The sequence below is a fragment of the Cupressus sempervirens genome, chromosome 3 (assembly GCF_028749045.1).
Source record: "Cupressus sempervirens isolate cs-2001-9-10 chromosome 3, ASM2874904v1, whole genome shotgun sequence".
Taxonomy (NCBI): Eukaryota; Viridiplantae; Streptophyta; class Pinopsida; order Cupressales; family Cupressaceae; genus Cupressus; species Cupressus sempervirens.
In genome coordinates, this window is record NC_143120.1 from 301457772 (window position 1) to 301474060 (window position 16289).

The following is a 16289-nucleotide window of genomic DNA, read 5'->3' on the forward strand; positions in this document are numbered from 1 at the left end:
ATTTTTTCTATCTCACTTTTGTGTGTGTGTGGGTACCTATAAGGCCTAATGTTTGGTGGCTAGCTCCCTAAAACTAATTCTATGGCATGGTCATGGTACCTATTAGGAGGAATTCCTTTAGGTATATCTCCAAGAATCACTAAGAGGTGATCAATTATTTCTTGTAAATCTAGATGAGTAAGTGTATTAGATTGAGAGACTCCTAATGAACATAGCTAGGCCACAAATCCATCCACACCTTTCTTAAGAAGATTTTGCATTTGATGAGAGTTTACCATTTGTGGGGATTTTTCCTTCAATTCCCTTAGCTCCACTACCTCTCCTTTTGATTGAAATTGTATGAATAGTTCTTGGAAGTTCATCTCAATTGTTCCCAATGTAGTAAGCAATTGTACTCCCAATATAATATCTGTTATACCCATGGATATTATATACATTGGGGTATCAAGTTGATAATCTTCCATGGATAATTTAATGCTATGACACTTCCTTGAACAACTAACTATTCCCCCATCTGTAATCAAAACCAAACTTTGGGGCTAGATATATAAAACAATTTAGAAGAGTTACCAACTTTTTGTTGATGAAATTATGAGTACTACTTGAGTCAATCAACACTGTTACTTTCTTCTTCTTTAAGAAGCCTGCTACCTTGAGAGTTTGTAGTGCACTAAAACCTAAAAGTGCATGATAAGAAATGATGGGTTGAGTCATGTGATTCCTCACCTAACTCCCTATCCTCCTTTGATATGGCTCATCCTCTTCTTCCTCACTTGGACATTCAATATAGTACAATTTATTTTCACTACATTTATGTCCTTGACTATATTTGCTATCACAATTGAGACATAACCCTACTACTCTTTTCTCCTTAATTTTTTGTGGAGTCAACCTAGTAGGTTGAGGAAGAGAAGGTGTTGAATATCCTTTTTCTCTTGTCACAGTAGCCCCTTTCTTTCTAGTAATCAAGAACTTCTCCTCTACCCTATGCGCCAATATAAAAGACTCATTTATTGAGCTGGGACAAAACATGCATACCTCATGTTGAATGTGATCCTTTAGGCCACTCAAGAATAAATCATTCAAGTTCTCCTCTATAATGTATCCACTCTTAAGGATAGATTTTGGAATTTTTGAATATAGTCCATAACTGATCTTGTTTGTTGAAGCTTAGGAAGTTGGGTAAAGAAGTTTCCTATCACACTATTGTTATATTGTGCTTGGAGTTATTCTATTAAAATTGACCATGATATAGTGAGACCCTTTTTCCCCATATGAGTACAAATCCAATTATGCCAAATGAATTGATCTAGTTCTAGATATAAGGAAGCCATCATGACCTTTTGTCCATATGAGATATGATGTACTTCAAAAAAATTCTCCATTTGACTTATCCATTATTAGAGGATCCTTGCCATCAAATTTTTGCATATCCACCTTTGGAAATAAAATTCTAGATCCTGTAGGATTAATAAAATTTGTGTCATTATTAGTTGACTTGAAGGTTTCACCTTGATTGCTTGAGAGCTCCTTCCTTGTTTCAGTCATATAGGTTCTTAACATGCTTTCAATATTTGATATATCTCCTCATAGGTCACACATATCCCTCTTAACCTCTTCCTAGAACTTACTAAGTTCCTCATTGTAATTACTATCCTCTATTGCTTCCCAATCTTGACTAAAGCATTTCCCCAGTGTGGTGGCATTCTTTTTGCCTCTTGTTGAAGGCGTCGTCATGATGGAAACCAATATTTGTGAAATAAATCACACAAATGAAATATAAATTCTCTAACTTATTTATTTATTTTTTACTATAACATAGTAGGGCTGAGATACCCTTGAAAAAAAAAATCCCCCAAAAAATTAGCAAATTTGCTATCTTGAGAAAGATTTATTCTAATTTTGCAATATCTTGCTTTTTTATTTCAATTTCTGTAATATTTAAAATTTAGGCTCCTCTAATATGTATTCAAAAACCTAATACAAGTTATACTCCAATTTGACAAGATGTGAGAGATGATTTTAATAAATTGTGTAGAAATAGTAATTCTACAATAATTTTTTCAAATTTGCTCCAATTTCTCTAAATTTTGGACTATGTCTTGTTTAATATGGTATTTAAAAACACTTTAAAAATATTTCAAATTTTTTTTGAAATCTAAAAGTTATGCTCTTCCCAAAATCGCCCCAATGTTGAGAAAAAAATCTAGGTAAAACTATAAAGTTGTGTCACCTTTCAAGCTAACTTATCAGAATGACTGAATTTGAGTATTTCTATCTAAAAATTAATTTTGTTCAAACATATTATCTAGATAAATTAATTATAGCTAATTTATATATGGTCTCATACTTTTCCAATTGGAACTATATAATAAATGCACGCTTTATAATAGTTTTTGCCCAATTACTAAAGAAATAAAATTGTTTCAGAAAAGTGGTGTTTCAATAACTCATAATATTTAATATCATATTTAAAAAAAAAAAAAATTTAGTCCTTAGATAGTTTTGACATTTGAATGTCAACACACTTAATCACTTTTTGTATTGAAGCCAAGTACACCATGTATGTCATACCACAGTGTGTGCTGAGCTAGCATTTCAACAAGTGTTGAGTGACTTTAGGAGCTGAGCAGTATATAGGTGTTAAGTCATAGTTGATGCCAAGCAAGTGAGAATGTAGTATATGCTGAGTGAGCCAGAATCATATATGTGTTGAGCAAGATAGAGTGTAGTTGGTGCCAAGCAATCTAGGATAGTATGTGTCGAGCACCAATAGTCCAATATGTGACGAGTAACACATAACTAGCATATGAGTTTGTGCCCTCATGAACTCAGATGTAAACCACTTTTCAAAATAACATAAAGAGATGTCAAAGGAGAAAAAGGATAAGGATGAATCATTTACATTCCCTATATGATCTGCATGTAGCCAATCAGAAAAATGGAGAAGGCATGCAACCAATAAGAAAAATGCAAGGTATGAGCAACAATTTGAGATTCAATATGGATCATAGATCCATACCTAACACTAAGTCTTCACAATCCTTATAAGGAGGTCTAAAACCCATTGCATATGAGGATGATAATAGGAGATTATAAAAAAAAAATTAGTGTGAAGAAGGAAAGACTTAGAGGAACAGTGGAATAATTTCATATCAAGTTGATTAGAACAACACATGGAACAAGGAACATGATCAGACATTAGATCTTAGAGGATCAAGATCAAAGAGAGCAGATCAAGTGCCTAAATCCAGCAATTAGAGATTGCATACTATCAGGTCAAATGTTCTAATACTTTCTTACCATTGTATTAGATGCTAAAATCCTATATTGATAGGTTAGATTAACAGCTAGGTAGGAGAACCTTTGGAGAAGGTGATTGAAAATCCTATGTATTAGATGGGTTTAACAACCTATTGTAAATCATTTAATAGGGTGATATTTCATGTAAAGTTTTTTGTAAATCCTCTAATCAGGTCACTATTGACACAATGTAGAGCCTTTAATAGGGTAGGCCTTTCACATGGAAAACCATTATAAGTGGTTGAACATTTATTGCTACAGTGATTTTTGTGGGTATCATCCCCACCCCAATTTTACCTTCTTATTCTTGGAGGGTTTTTGGGTTATCAATTCTAGTGTTGTGTGTTACTGCATGTGATTTACTTTATGTTCCTTTATATGTTTACATGCATGTAGTTTTTTTTTTAATTATATGTTCAAAGGATTGAATAAGGTTAAAAGTTTGGTAATTCTGATTCAACCCCCCACTCTCCCCCACCCTCTTAGAAGTACTCTAACCATTTTGAACATTCCAACAATTGGTATTAGAGCTCAGGTTCTAACAAGGAGAAGCCTAACAACTTGGAGAAAAAGATTAGAAGATAGAAATCTTCAAACTTAGTAAGATCATTGACAATCAAGTGATGTATGTGCATCTCGCTCTACACAAGGTAGTGTAAGCTAGAGAGGAACTGAAAAAATCCTTAAAAAGAAGGAAGGAGATAGCCATAGCTAAAAATGACATACAATACAAGGATATTGATACCACACAAGTTTTTTCCAATGGATATTCCAAGGAGTTTGATGCAGTAATAGCAAAAGTAATGGAGAAAAATAGAGCACAAGCTGAAGAAATTAGATTACTCAAGCTTGAACAAGAATCACAAGCCATAATGCTTTGTGAAGTGACTGAACAAAAGAAGAGAGACATTGAAGATAAGGCCATGATAGAAGATGATAAGAGAAATCTCACCAATAGAATAGAGGAGAAGACAATTGAGTTTGAAAAGATCTCAAACATGCAACTAGATACCTTAAGCCAAATGATGAATGCTCATCATGAGGTAAACATGAAAGATATTGAGATCTCCACCTTGAAGATGTAGAATAAACAATTGTAGAATGAATTAAAGAGAGAAAAGAAGATAGTAGAAAGCTATAACAAACCTAATGAGGCTATCAAGTACTTTGAAAAATTACTAAAATCACCAAGGGCTAGTAATGATACTATAGGATTTGGTTACACCAGCACAGAACAAGGAGAATCATCCAAGACGACGGAAGAAAGAAGCAACAAAGGTAAGAACACTTAACCTACTTGTTATTTCTATGGGAAAAAAGGACATACCTCTAATGTGTGTAGGAGTAAGAACAAGTATCAACATAATAAGCCCACAAATGCAAGCTTTTGTCACAAGTGCAAGAAACAAGGACATCAAGCATATGAATGTAGAACCAAAACTATGAAAATACTAAGATATGAAGGCCACTACTACAATTGCAAAAAATATGAACATAGAGCATTTGAATGTAGATCGAAGCCTATTTGGACACCTAATTAGCCTACAAGAGGAACCAATCATGCACATCACTACAACTAGGATTACAATACCATATATAGTTTTTGCTACTATCAGGAGTATGGAAACATTCCTAAAAATTGAATAAGGACACATTTTAGAGTAAGTTACAGTAGATGGTTAAGCCAAACTACATGTTTCAGTTGCTTGAAAACTAGTCATATTAGTAGGAATTGCCTAACAAAGTCAAAGGCACCCAAGATAGAAGTTAACAAAGGAAAAGAGAAAGTTGATGTTGAACAAATAAGAGGAAAAATGAACAAGACATGGAAGAAGAAAGGTGAGTGCAGCACATCTAATGGAGGAATCACTTCACCTAAGAAGTCAAGTGATCACACTTCATCTAACTAAGCAAAGAAAAGTGTATGGGACTGATATACAAAGTCAAATTATACATCAGTTCCAAAGAATAAAGAAGTAATACAAAGAAGAAATCTGCATGAGAAAAAATGTCAAGCAAAATTTTAGAAGAATCTACCAAGTTACTCTTAGATGCTGAGTGAAGCTCCAATGGATGCTAAGTTTCCAATAGCTACCAAGTTGATAGTTGAAGCCGAGTGAAGTTGAAGTCTAGTGGAGGCCAAGTTATATTGAAACCTTCAAGTGTTGAGTTTATAGCTATATGCACAAAGAATTTAATGCTAGGTCTTTGATAGGTATAAGGTTGAATTTTATTCATTTTATGCCCTCCTCTTGTACCCATCATACCTGTAGAAACTATAACCATAATGGATGTTCCTGACACTTCTGCTAAGAACATCAATCCATTAACTACAAAGGATCTCAAAAGAATCCTTGACCAATCTACACAACAAGCAATATTGTATGCAGATCTAGTATTGGTTAGTATGGATGAACTATAGAAACTAGTAGAAAGTAAAGTCAGAGATAAGGTGAATCCACAAGAACCACCTTCCATCATCTCTATAGCTACTAGTGATCAACTTCATATGCTAACAATTGTTTCAATAGGCATAGTTGACACCACAGTTCAGAAGACAAGTGCAGTAGCAAACAAAGAACTAGAACAAACAAGACAAACTATTACATCTGATCCTACAGCACAAACACAAGGTGCACTTCTGGAAATTACAATAATTGATCATGGTAGACAGTAGGAGGAGAAAATAGAAGAAACTCCTAAAGAGCAAGAGCCAATACAAACCTTGATAAATTTACCTACCTCGGGGACTCCTTCACATTAATCATTGCAAATAACAGCTCCAGAATCTAGCTCTACCAAAATTGCAAGGGTACTTCACTATAGAGACCCTAAATTAGATGAGAAGATAGTCATACTGAGCTATGACTCAAAATCAATAACCATTGATCAAATCAATGAGGTGCAGGAAGCACTGAATAGGAGAAAAAGACAGGAGATACTCAGAAAGGAGTATAAACAAAAGCAAACACTGCATGAAATTAAGGATATCTTTATGGATGCCTTCAGTTTGCAGTCACCAAATGAGTCAAAGCATATCATGGAGCAATTGACAAATATTGTTGACCAAGTGACAAATGAAGACCTAGAAACAAATGCAAAACTTATGGAATGGTCTGAAAGAAAATTTCAAGGGAAAGTGAATGAGAAAGTATCTAGTGAAATAGCACTTTCACAGGTTGAATTGGTAAAGCTAATTGACAAAGTGAAAAAGGTACTTGAGAATATATTCTCATTGTACAAAAAGTTGTGTGACTTTTCATACTTCACACAGGAGACAAGCCAAAAGATAATGAGCTTGGAAATAAATTTAAATGTTTCTAGCATGCAGCTACCTAAAGATCGAGCTCAAAGTGAGAAGCATTTTACCCAGACACTTCACACTCAAAAGGAAATAGCTGTGTTAATAGTAGAAGAGGCCAATATCAAGGCAAAATTGATACAACTCTAGTCCTCCATTACATCACATTTAGAAATACTCCATAAAGAGCAAGTCTATGCTGAAACTGTTCTCGAGAAAGACCCAAATCTTTCTACTTTAGATGGACTTATTCATCTTGCTACTGAGACTGCCATCCAACATAAGTTGCTGGAAATTGCTTTGAACGATTGGAATGAAGCTCTCAGAATGATTATGGAGGTAAACAACACATTTTTGGCTAAATATGGTCTTAAACCTTAAATATTCTTTGACATAAGTGTCAAAAAGGGGGAGACAAAGAGATTTAATAGGGGGAGAAAAGATAAAAGGAGGAGCATGATATACAGATAATGGCACAATCAACTTAGGGGGAGTTACAAAAGTTTTGAGGTATATATTGTATATTGTATATTGTAAATTTTGAGTAAGGTTTTTTTTTCAACCTCTATATAACACTGAGAAGATTAGTGAATGTACTCATAAGGTCAATTAAGTATTTTTGTCACTCATGTAAAAGGGGGAGATTTCTAACCTCATAATGGTTTTTGACACTTGAGTGCCAACACACTTAATCACATTCTACATGGGAACCGACTACACCATGTATGCCGAGTCACAACATGAGTTGAATAAAGAAAGTCTTCAGATGCTGAGTGATCTTCAAGTGCCGAGCAGCTTTTAAATGTTGACTGACTTCAAGTGTTGAGCATGAAACAAGTGATGAGTGATATTTAAGTGCTGAGTCATAGATGATTCCGAGTAAGCCAGTTTGTTATAAGTACCGAGCATCAGGAAATAGCAAGTGTCGAGCAACACAGAATGCACATATAAGTTTGTAACATTACAAATTCATATGTAAATCATTTTCATGGCTGACATATTAATGAATTTCAAGATAAGATTGAATCTTTTTTATGTAATCTACATGCAACCAATAAGAAAAATGCAGAAGGCATGCAACTAATAAGTGAAATGCAAGGAATGAGCGGGAAACAAAGATTCAATATGGATCATAGATCCATACCTAACCCTAAGTCTTCAAATGTCTTTATAAGGAAGACAAAATCACATTGAACAAAAAAAGTGTGGATGGATGAGGGAATGCAAGGAAAACTATTTCAGAGCAAAGAGTATCAGATCTCTGAGGATCAAGTTCACAGAAAGTAGATCAAGTGCTTGTATTGAGCAATCGAAGGATTGTAAGCTATTAGGTTTAATATACCTAATATTCTCCAGCAATTTTATTAGAAATAAAACCCTATGGTAATAGGTTAGCTTAGTAGCTATTTTGAAGATCCTTTCATTAGGTGATTAAATCCTTTAACAGGGTGACACTTCATGTTAAGTGTTTGAAATCCTTTAACTAGGTCACTATTGATACAGTGTAAAGCCTTTAACATGGCACACCATCAAAAGTGGTTGAACATTATTACTGCAGTGATTTTGTAGGTATCATCTCCACTCCAATTTTACCTTCTTATTTATGGAAGGGTTTATGGGGTACCAAATCTCATGTGTTATGTGGTGATGCATATGTGTTTCTTATAATTGTTTAATTTGTTCATATGCATGCAATTTACTGTCAGATAAAAGGTTTTATAGATCAAAGCACAATACTTTTGATTCACCCCCCCATCCGCCCCCCTCTCATAAGTATTCTTTCATATTCTAACATAATCTAGTGCCAAAGAAAAGGTGGAAGAAAAGAAAGAAGAAGAACAAAAAGGAGAGGAGAAAGAAAAGGAAGAAGAAAAGAATGAAGAGGAAAAGAAAGGCAAGGAAGAGAAAGGAGAAGAAGAAAATAAGGAGAAAGAAGAGGAGAAACTAGCTAAAGGAGAAGAAACTATGGCAATAGCTAACCAATAGCAAGAAGATGAATAGTGTGTGCAAGACACAGAATTGCCACCTCCTAGTCCACCTCATGTAACCACTACACTTGCAGAGAAAATAGTCATAAAAAATGTTACTGAGAGGATAGCTTAGAACATCAACCCACTTATTGCAGAGGATCTCTCAAATATCCTTCACTAATCTACTCTATAGGCACAGTTGTGTACAAGCCCTATATTGATGAGTGTAGATGAACTACAAAGAGCAGTAGCAACACTACAAAGAGAAAAGGTGAAGCCAAAGGAACAACCTTTTACATACACTACTACTAGAACTCAAATTTTGATGCTTCCACCACCACCTCCACCAAGTCCAACAAATGATAATGATTAGATGCCGAGTGCAAAAGAGAGGCAATCAGATGAAAAAAAAGATATAGAAAAAGAAAAAGAGTAGGCCACCATTTAGACATTGGTAGAATTACCAAATATTGGCACTCCTACTAAGACCATTCAAAAGCTAAACACTAATGCTATCCCCTTGCAATTTTCAACTCCAAGCTCAAGTTCAACAAGAGTGGCCAGGGTACTTCACTATGGAGACCCTAAATTAGATGAAGAGATTGTGATACCCTCCTATGATTCAAAAACTATCACAATAGCACAAATGACTAAAATGCAAAATGTATTGGATAGAATGATGAGGCAAGAAATATTGAGAAAAGAGTTCAAAAATAAGCAAGCACTTCATGACATCAAGGACATCTTCATGGATGCCTTTAGCTTGTAGTCACTAGATGAAGGAAAGCCAATAATTGAGCAACTATTAGACATAGTTGACCAGGTGACAAATGAGGACTAGGACACCAATGTTAAACTCATGGAATGGTCAGAAAGAAAGTTTAAAGGAAAGGTTAATGAGAAGATATCAAGTGGAATTGCACTTGAATAGGTTTAATTGGCCAAGAAAATAGATAAGGCCAAAATTGTTCTTGAAAACATTTTTTCATTGTATAGGAAGTTGTGTGATTTTTCCAATTTCTCACAAGAAACTAATCAACAAATAATGAGCTTGGAAAGAAATTTGAAAATTTCTAGCATGAAATTACCTAGAGATCTAGCTCAGAGTGAGAAACATTTTGTACAATCGCTTCACACACAAAGGGAGTTAGCTATACTAATAGCAGAGGAGGAAATATTAAGGCTAAATTGATGTAGATCTAGTCCTCCATAACCCCTTATTTAAAAGTCCTCCACAAGGAACAAGTTTGTGCTGAAATAGTTTTAAAGAAAGATCCAAATATTTCTACCCTTGATGGACTTGTACACCTTGCTGCAAATACTACCATCCAACACAAGTCATTAGACATTGCTTTGGAGAATTGGGATGCAGCTCTAAAAATAATAATGGAGGTAAACAAAAATTTATTGGCTAAATATGGTATTACTCCTTAGAAACCTTTGACATTAGTGTCAAAAAGGAGGAGAACTAATAAAGGGGGAGATATATGTTTAAGGAAGATATAGTATTTTGATGAAGATATAATATAGGAGGAGAATACCTATAAATTTTGATAGCCAAGAGAGGGAGATACAAGATTTTGAAATTTTGGCACTCATATGGAAAATAGCTCTGATGCAAACACAAAAATTCCATAAGCTCTAATAAAAATAGATATAAAGACACAAGTATAGGATAGAAGACAAAGAGTATCAAGCATAGTTAGCATAGAATTTTGATTGCAAAAATGACAAGGCACAAATCAACTCAGGGGGAGTTAAGGCATTTTGAACAAATTTTGAAAATTTTGTAGATAAGGTGCTCATAAGGAAAGATGAATAAATGTCTAGTCAAGTGTTTTTGACACTCATGTCAAAGGGGGAGATTGTTAGCCCTTAGATAGTTTTGACATTTGAGAGTCAACAAACTTAATCACTTTTTGTATTGAAGCTAAGTACACGATGTATGCCGAGCCATAGTGTCTGCCAAGCTAGCATTTCAACAGGTGTTGAATGACTTCAAGAGCCGAGCAGTAAATAGGTGCTAAATCACTGTTGATGATGAGAAAGTCAAAATGTAGTATATATTGAGTGAGCCAAAATCATATATGTGTTAAGCAAGATAGAGTGTAGTTGGTGCTGAGATATCTAGGATAGTATGTGCCGAGCACTAGTAGTCCAATATGTGCCGAGTAACACAGAACCAACATATGAGTTTGTGCCCTCACAAACTCAGATGTAAACCACTCTTGGAGCCAACATAGAGAGATTTCAAGGGAGAAAAAGGATAAGGATGAATCATTTACATTCCCTATACAATCTGCATGTAGCCAACTAGAAAAATGGAGAAGGCATGGAACCAATAAGAAAAATGCAAGGTATGAGTGAGAATTTGAGATTCAATATGGGTCATAGATCCATACCTAACCCTAAGTCTTCACAATCTTTATAAGGAGGTTGAAAAACCATTGCATATGAGGATGATAATAGTGTATGGGGAGATTATAGCAAAATTTTAGTGTGGAGAAGGAAAGACTTAGAGGAACAATACAACAATTTTATATCAAGTTGATCAGAATAACACAAGGAAAAAGGAACACAATTAGACATCAGATCTCAGAGGATCAAGATCAAAGAGAGCAGATCAAGTGCTTGAATCTAGTAATCAGAGATTGCATACTATCAGGTCAAATGTTCTAATACTTTCTTACCATTGTATTAGATGCTAAAATCCTATATTGATAGGTTAGCTTAACAGAGGTAGGAGAACTTTAGGAGAAGGTGATTGAAAATCCTATGTATTAGGTGGGTTTAAAAGCCTATTGTAAATCCTTTTATAGGGTGATGCTTCATGTAAAGTGTTTTCTAAATCCTCTAACTAGGTCACTATTGACATAGTGTAAAGCCTTTAACAAGGCATGCCTTTCACAGGGCAGACCATCAAAAGTGGTTGGACATTTATTGCTGTAGTGATTTTTGTGGGTATCATCCACACCGTAGTTTTACCTTCTTATTTATAAAGGGTTTTTGGGTTATCAATTCTGGTGTTCTGTGTTATTGCATATGATTTACTTTACCCCCCCCCCCCCCCCCCCCCCCCTGCCCCCCCCCCCCCCCCCCCCCCCCAAAAAAAAAAAAAAGTACTCTTCCCATTTTGAACATTCCAACAAATATATCAATAATATTATCATATAGAGTTTATAGTATTTTAATTAGATATAGTATATTGTAATTAAAAGTTCTACAAGTATGTATTTTAACACTCAGAAAGATGTCAATTTTTGAAAGAAAAAAATATTAAATCATATCAAAAAATATAAAAATTATATGGCATTCTAGAGGAGAGAGTCCTCTTCTATAATGTATAATTTTTCTCATGGTTAGTGTAAGAATTTGGTATACCTTTGATACCATGTAAGAATTTGCCTTTGGGAAAAATCATGCAAGAAGAAGCTCAACAACTAGCACAAAATAGACCAAAAGAGTATGATCAAAATAACAATATGGAATCTCATTAATGTTGTATTGATGTACAAGTACACTAGAAATGCCTTATATAAAGGCCTGTAGAATGCTTCTAGAATATCTAGGAGTTAGCAATATGATAAGCCTCACAACTAAACACATGTCCACCAAGAGAGGATTATCTTTTATTGAGCATAGGAGTTAGTGTGATGATGATAGGATAAGCTTACATAGGTGTGTCACATAAAATTATGTTGTAGACACCATGTGCTTAATTAAGAGTGTGAATAACTATGCTGTCTACATGACAACTTAGTTAATTATGCAAACTCTTGTGTTGTAGACACCATGTGCTAAATTATAGTTTCTTACTCCTTTTTTGTCAACATGACAACTCATATGAGTTTGCATACTTCTAGGTGTCTAACCTAATACATAATAAAATAATGCATTTATCCTAAGTAAAGTATAAATATTAATTATTTACACTAACACCTCCCCTTAATTGAAACTTAGGGGAATACACTTAAGCTTACAAAATGCATGATGCCATGTTAGGTACTCATGTACAAAAGAAATGCTCTACATACAAAGATGTAATGAAATCTCTCATAAAGTGGAGAAAGAGGGAAAACCTAATGAGGAAAACCCTCCCCAAAATGAGAGACAGGTACAATAAAGAAAGAAGTATGTATGGATGGAGTAATAAAGACCCCCCCCCCCCCCCCCCCCCCACCATTATGACATACATCATGAATATACAATAGAGAATCCCTCCATGAAATCCACCCCTTAGTGAAGGATCTCCTAATGATGAGTGCTTGAAGAAAAAAGAGAATCCAATGCCTACAAACAACATTGCTCCCTTTGGTAAGAAGATACACCAAGTATAGGTGCAAGTATGCCTCCCACTATGTATAGGAAGATGGAAGAGGGATCCATATGTAGTATGCTATAGATGTTGCCTCTAAAGTCTACTCACATGGTGACAAGTCCTTGATGAATGAAGATACTACAAACCAATCTGGTGAGTACCAAAATGAAGGTGGCAAACAAGGTAGCATGTCCATGTATGAAGTTGAATTAACCTCCAAAGGCAAGGAATCATCCATATAGGAATATATGGGAAGAGAAGCAATGCCACTTCCCTCAATAATGAATGTACAGCCATGAAAGAAGTTCCTTGATGACTGAAGAAGTTGGGCCATGAAAGCTGAATGAAGTTCCTCCTTATATGAAGAAATAGTGCCATAGGTGTTGTAGAGAATGCTCCCCAACTAGTAGGAAGAATACTTGAAAGATATGATGTCTGAGGAAAGTGGAATTAAATCTCCAAAGACTGATATGCCTCCTCTAAAATGAAAGATTCTTTCTCCAACTATTGTAAAGAAGTGCCCACAAGTATGCCACTCTTGAAAGAAAACTCAAGTGGTTGAGGGTCAAAGTGTGCCCTCACAACAAGTGAAGAAGTATCCTCAAAAAAGAGGAGATGAATGTGATCAATGATGTCTCCCACATCTTCAATGTGAGACTCCACAAACAACACTGTGATGTCTTGAAGGAAGTCATCCCATGAAGATGAAGTAGGAAGACATGGTGTTTCCTACTGCACTAAATCAAGAGCATCTGTGGCTAGAATTGGATCAGTAGAAGCAATAGGAGCATCAAGAGGTAGGATCTCATCTGAAGTTGAAGGTACCATAACTAGAGTGACTAGATGTAGAATTTCCTTTAGGAATGAAGGGACTTTTGGATCTCCATATGCTTCCCAAGGACATATCCAAGTGTTATGAGGAAAACTTTCCATACTAAGAGAAGTAAAAGATTCCTTACTCATACTATTATACATGAAGAAAAGAATATTAGAAAGATGTTCCTAATTAGGATTTGGTGGCAATATCTTCAAATAGAGATAAGGAAACACCTCATTATGTTCTCTTAGATGACCAATGATTAAAGCACTCCATTTGTGATTGTTCCTCATTATCAACCTTGGTCTTAAACCAAATTGACATTTGTGACAAGACTCCATGAGATCAAAGAATGTATGCACCCCCCAAAATGCAAAAAAATTAATGAACCCCCCCCAATGAATGATATGGAACTTTATACTTAGTACAATTACAATAGGCCACTTGTCAAAATGGACAAAAGTGGACTTCTAATTTTGCTAGTTACAACAAAAAATATGAAGCTGTATTAGACTCAACAAGATAAGACACAAGACCTCTCAAGGACCTAATTAATTACATGTGCCAATTGACCAAAATAAGACCAAAATTTGAAAGAACTATGTCTAATCATAATTACACCAAACTGATACTAGATCTAGAAAGTAGACAAAAAATCATGCACTCTCAAGAAAATAGCACTTGAATATGTATCCTAATGAGCCTAAACTAAGACTTTGAAGTTGCAAAAATTGGGACTTGTAACTTGCAGAAAATTCAAGAAGGAAGATCTCAAACAACCTACACCAATATGTAGATCACAAAATTCTACCACAAAACAAAAAAATTGCTTGAAAAGTGGAGTCCATATGAGGGAGATATCACTATTTGAAAATTACCTCTATAATTATTTTTCTTAAATCACTACCATTGCACCTCCAAAAATCAATTGATTCTAGATTTCACCTCAAATGTTTGATTTTGATGAAACAAATGTTGATTTGAGGGTTTTTTGACCTTCTAAATATGATGCCAATATCTATTTGTAGATTTGAAAATCAATGCATAGATCTAAGGAGATCATACCAATTTCAAAAATTAGGCCTTTAGGTTCTAGTTTAGAAAATCATTTTACCTCAATTTTAACTATGACCTATGGTAGGAAAATTTATAGTCAAAATTCACCAAATCAATGCTCTAAATGTAATGGTGAGGTCTAATTTGGCTCTAGATGCTCCCAATAGTTGCAAATTTTTGGATCTAAATCGATGGCCCTCCAAGAGGTGAAGCAAAAATGGTCTCTAGTGGATATGAAATGATGCTCCTACAGCTCTTATACCATGTAAAAATTTGGTATAACTCTGACACCATGTGAGAATTTTTCTTAGGGAAAAATCACCCAAGACCAAGAAGCTCAACAACTAGCACAAAATAGACCAATAGAGTATGATTAGAATAACAATATGAAATTTCATTAATGTTGTATTGATGTATAAGTACACTAGAAGTGCCTATATGTAAAGGCCTCTAGAATGTCTAGGAGTTAGTAATATGATAAGCATCACAACTAAGCACATGCCCACCAAGAGTGGATTATCCTCCATTGAGCACAAGAGTTAGTGCAATGATGAGAGGATAAGCTTATATAGGTGTGTCACATAAAATTATGTTGTAGACACCATGTGCTTAATTAAGAGTGTGAATAGCTATGTTGTCTACATGACAACTTAGTTAATTATGCAAACTCCGGTGTTGTAGACACCATGTGCTAAATTAGAGTTGCTTACTCCTATGTTGTCAACATCACAACTCATATGAGTACACATACTCTTAGGTGTCTAACCTAATAAATAATAAAATAATGCATTTATCCTAAGTAAATTTAAGTAAAGTGTAAATAATAATTATTTACACTAAGAGTTGGAATAGATTTATTTTGAAAAATATGTTGGGAGATGAAAATTATTGATATTAGGTGAGTTGAAATTTGAATCATTATAAAAGAAAAAGTATAGGTCTAAAGCCAATTTTTATTTTTTATTGTTCTAGCTATATATGTTATCTATAACATAGCTTTAGATGAAAGGGAAATAAGTTTATTTCCATATAGTTTTTTGATGGGAACTGGACCCCTAATATTTTTTGCATTTTTCAGCAGCTAAAAAAATCATCTATAAAAATTAGGAGAATATATCAATTCTTATTCCAAATAATTATTAAAAAATATGATCCTAAATTTCATCCATTTTTACATATTTTATTATTTTACTTCATTTTCAAATTCAAAATAATAATACCAATTTTATGTCATTGAAGGTGAAAAATTATACTTTTGTTAGCCTTTTCCTTTTCAAAAGGGTGACATAGGTTTGTGCTATTACCCATCTTGCCTCTATGATGCCAAGATCATGCTTTGATACCACATGGTACAAACCATTGCACCAAAACCCCAAGGTACTAGTGAAGGCTATCCACCAACATCATAAAATCCCACCATGCTCCACAATCTAGGCTCTAGATTGGATGTGTGCCCATATTGTGGGCCCTCCCTTAGCTATATGAGCCCCGAACAAACAATACAATGTTGACATTTCCACCCAA